General features: G+C 37.2%; 1 non-coding gene across 1 annotated transcript; it reads left to right on the plus strand.

Moving 5' to 3' along the window:
• Positions 1–2,959: 2,959 nt before the first annotated feature.
• On the plus strand, positions 2,960–3,067 carry LOC112752924 (small nucleolar RNA R71). The gene has a single exon (XR_003177333.1). It is a non-coding gene; the product is annotated as a small nucleolar RNA R71 (small nucleolar RNA).
• Positions 3,068–4,687: the final 1,620 nt, after the last annotated feature.

Genomic DNA, 4,687 nt, shown 5'->3' on the forward strand with positions numbered 1-4,687 from the left:
TGTTGCTCCTCTCTCATAGCCTTTTGGTCCTCTCTGATTTCATGGAGAATGAAGGAGTGCTCTTGGTGCTCCATTCTTAGTTGTTCCATGTTGGAACTCAAATCTCCTAAAGAGTTGTTGAGTTGCTCCCAATAGTTTTGTGGAGGAAAATGCATCCCTTGAGACATTTCATGAATTTTTTTATGAGGAATTTCCTCATGCTCTTGTTGAGGTCCATGAGTGGGCTCTCTTGTTTGCTCTATACTCTTCTTAGTGATGGGATTTTGAGATGAATCTCTCCATCTCCCATGACTCGGAGGTGGAAGCAATTGCCTTCCCTTTCATCTTTCTACAGGTTTCTCCGGCCATAAGTGCCATTAATGGTTATGGAAAAACAAAAAGCAAAGCTTTTTCCTACACCAAACTTAAAAGGCTTGCTCGTCCTCGAGCAAAAGAAGAAAGAAATGAAGAGAAGAAGAAGAAATGGAGGAGAGGAGTAGATTCGGCCAAGGGGGTTTAATTGTGTAAGATGTGTGAAATTGAAGGTGGTAAGGAGGGGTATCTATAGGGTAAGAGAGAGAGGGAAGTCGTGTATGAAGGGTTGTGTTTGGGAGGGAAATGGTTTGAATTTGAATGGTGAGGTAGGTGGGGTTTTATGATGGATGGATGTGAGTGGTGAAGAGATTATGGGGAAGAGGGTAGGATTTGATAGGTAAATGGTATTTGGGAAAGAGGTGTTGATGGGATTGGTCAAGGGTATTTGGGGAAGAGTGTTATGGAAATGTGTAAAGAGGAGAGAAGAAGAAGTGGGGTAGGTGGGGATCCTGTGGGGTCCACAGATCCTGAGGTGTTAAGGAATTCTGCTCTCTGCACCATTCTGGGATGCAAACACCCTCTGTGTGCCAATTCTGGCGTTTAACGCCAGCTCTGCTACCTTTTTCTGGCGTTAAACGCCAGTCTGCGCCCCTTTCTAGCATTTAACGCCAGCCAGACACCCTTTTCTAGCGTTAAATGCCACTCTGTCTGCCATTTCTAGCATTTAATGCCAGTCAGATGCCAGACACCTCTTTCTGGCGTTTAACGCCCAGAATGCTGCCAGAATGGGTGTTAAACGCCCATTCTGCTATCCTTAATGGCGTTTAAACGCCAGTAAGCCTGTCCTCCAAGGTGTGCTGTTTTTTATGTTGTTTTTGATTCTGCTTTAATTCTACAGTTGTTTTTATGACTTCACATGATCATCTACCTAAAGAAAACATAAAATAGCAATGGAAAATAAATAAATATAATGAAATAACATTGGGTCGCCTCCCAATAAGCGCTTCTTTAATGTCAATAGCTTGACAGTGAGCTCTTAGAGAGCTTCACAGAGACTCAGAGCTTAATGGTGGCCTCCCAACACCAAACTTAGAAGTTGAGTGTGGGGGCTCTGTTTGACTCTGTATTGAGAGAAGCTTTTCATGCTTCCTCTCCATGGTTACAAAAGAAGATCCTTGAGCCTTAAACACAATGTAGTCCTCATTCAGTTGCAGGACTAACTCTCCTTTGTCCACATCAATCACAGCTTTTGCTGTGGCTAGGAAGGGTCTACCAAGGATAATGGATTCATCCTCTTCCTTCCCAGTGTCTAGGATTATGAAATCAGTAGGGATGTGCAAGCCTTCAACCTTCACTAAGACATCATCTACAACTCTATAAGCCTGTTTCCTTGATTTGTCTGCCAATTCTAATGAGAATTTAGTAGCTTGTACCTTAAAGATCCCTAGTTTCTCCATTACAGAAAGTGGCATGAGGTTTATACTTGACCCCAAGTCACACAGAGCCTTCTTAAAGGTCATGGTGCCTATGGTACAAGGTATTAAGAACTTTCTGGGATCCGATTTCTTCTGAGGTAATTTCTGTTGAACCAAGGCATCCAGTTCATTGATGAGCAATGGAGGTTCATCCTCCCAAGTCTTATTATCAAATAACTTGGCATTCAGCTTCATGATTGCTCATAGATACTGAGCAACTTGCTCTTCAATAATATCTTCATCCTCTTCAGATGAAGAATACTCATCAGAGCTCATGAATGGCAACAGTAAGTTCAGTAGAATCTCTATGGTCTCTATATGAGTCTCAGATTCCTTTAGTTCCTTAATAGGGAACTCCTTAGTGGTCAGTGGACGTCCATGGAGGTCTTCCTCACTGGAAATCACTGCCTCTTCCCCCTCTACAGGTTCGGCCATGTTGGACATATTGATGGCCTTGCATTCTCTCTTTGGATTCTCTTCTGTATTGCTTGGGATAGTACTAGGAGGGAGTTCAGTAACCCTTTTACTCAGCTGACCCACTTGTACCTCCAAATTTATTATGGAGGACCTTGTTTCAGTCATGAAACTGAGAGTGGTCTTAGATAGATCAAAGACTATGGTTGCAAAGTCAGAGAGGCTCTGCTTAGAATTCTCTGTCTGTTGCTCAGAGGATGATGGAAAAGGCTTGCTATTGCCAAACCTATTTCTCCCACCATTATTATTATTGAATCTTTGATTAGGCTTCTGTTGATCCTTAGGATGATTCCTCCATGAAGGATTATAGGTGTTTCCATAGGATTCTCCCATGTAATTCACTCTTCCATTCTAGGATTCTCATGGTCATAAGCTTCTCCTTCAGGGGAGGCTTCTTTAGTACTGCCTGATGCAACTTGCATTTTAGTCAGACTTTGAGAAATCATATTGACTTGCTGAGCTAATATTTTGTTCTGAGCCAATATGGCATTCATAGAATCAATCTCAAGAACTCTTTTCTTCTAAGTTGTCCAATTATTCACAGGATTTCTTTCAGAAGTGTACATGAACTGGTTATTTGCAACCATTTCAATGAGTTCCTAGGCTTCGGCAGGCATCTTCTTCAGATGAAGAGATCCACCAGCAGAGTGGTCCAATGACATCTCGGACAATTCAGACAAACCATCATAGAATATACATAGGATGCTCCATTCTGAAAGCATGTCAGAGGGACACCTTCTGATCAATTACTTGTATCTTTCCCAAGCTTCATAAAAGGATTCACCTTCCTTCTGTCTGAAGGTTTGGACTTCCACTCTAAGCTTGCTCAACTTTTGAGGTGAAAAGAATTTGGCCAAGAAAGCATTGACCAACTTTTCCCAAGAGTTCAGGCTTTCTTTAGGTTGTGAGTCCAACCATTTCCTAGCTCTGTCTCTTACAGCAAAGGGGAAAAGCATAAGTCTATATACCTCAGGATTAACCCCATTGGTCTTAACAGTGTCACAGATTTGCATGAATTCAGCTAAGAAATGATGAGGATCTTCCAATGGAAGTCCATGAAACTTGCAATTCTGCTGCATTAGAGAAACTAATTGAGGCTTAAGCTCAAAGTTGTTTGCTCCAATTGCAGGAATTGAGATGCTTCTTCCATAGAAGTTAGAAGTTGGTGCAGTAAAGTAACCAATCACCTTCCTTGCATCTCCACCATTATTGTTATTTTCGGCTGCCATAACTTTTTCTTTTTCAAAAATTTCTATTAGGTCCTCTCCAGAGTGTTGTGCTTTAGCTTCTCTTAGCTTCCTCTTTAGAGTTCTTTCAGGTTCAGGATCAGCTTCAACAAGAAAGTTCTTATCCCTGTTCCTGCTCATATGAAAAAAAAAGAGAATAGAGAAGAAGAGGAATTCTCTATGTCACAGTATAGAGATTTCTTTATGTGAGTAGAAGAATAGAAGAATGAGGTAGAGATAGAATGAGAAGAATTTGAACACAGAGAGAGGGAGAGGGTTCGAATTATGAGAAGAAGAGAAGTGTTAGTAAATAAATAAAATAAATAGAAAGAGATGAGAGAGAGAATAATTTTGAATTTTAAAAAGAGGGAGAAGGAAAATAATTTTATTTTTATTTAACTAATTAAGTTAGAATTCGAAAATTAAGAAAAATAAAATAGAATTAGAATTTAAAACAATTAGTTAATTAAAAAGAAGTTTGAAAAAAATGGTTAGTGATTTTTGAAATTAATGAGAGAGAGAAGTAGTTAGGTGGTTTTGAAAACTTTTTAAAATTAAAACAAACAAAAAGTCAAGAAGTTAATTGAAAAAGACTTGAAAATAAATTTTAAAAAGATAAGAAGTTAGAAAAAAGATTTTGAAATTAAATTTTGAAAAAGATATGATTGAAGTTTATTTTGAAAAAGATTTGAAAAGGAAATTAAAAAGATTTGATTTTTGAAATTAAAATTAATTACTTGACTAACAAGAAACTAAAAGATATGATTCTAGAATTTAAAGATTGAACCTTTCTTAAAAGGCAAGTAGCAACTTGAAATTTTGAATCAAAACATTAAATGTTAGCAAAAATTTTGAAAATATGAAATAAAAATAAGAAAAATATTTTGAAAATTAATTTTGGAGAATTTTCGAAAAACATGAAATAAAAATGAAAAAGATTTGATTTTGAAAAGATTTGAAAAGATAGAATTTTTAAATTGAAATTTTGACTTGACTAACAAGAAACAACTAAATTTTAAAAATTTTTTACCAAATCAAACCAAAATTTCAAAATTTATTGGTAAATAAGAGAAAGATATTATTTTTTATTTTTTTTTTTGAATTAATGATAAGGAGAGAGAAAAACAACAAAATGACATATGACATAAAAATTTAAGATCAAAGCAAATAATGCATGCAAGAACACTTTGAATGTCAAGATGAACACCAAGAACACTT

Source organism: Arachis hypogaea, chromosome 15 (genome assembly GCF_003086295.3).
Source record: "Arachis hypogaea cultivar Tifrunner chromosome 15, arahy.Tifrunner.gnm2.J5K5, whole genome shotgun sequence".
NCBI classification, from domain to species: Eukaryota; Viridiplantae; Streptophyta; class Magnoliopsida; order Fabales; family Fabaceae; genus Arachis; species Arachis hypogaea.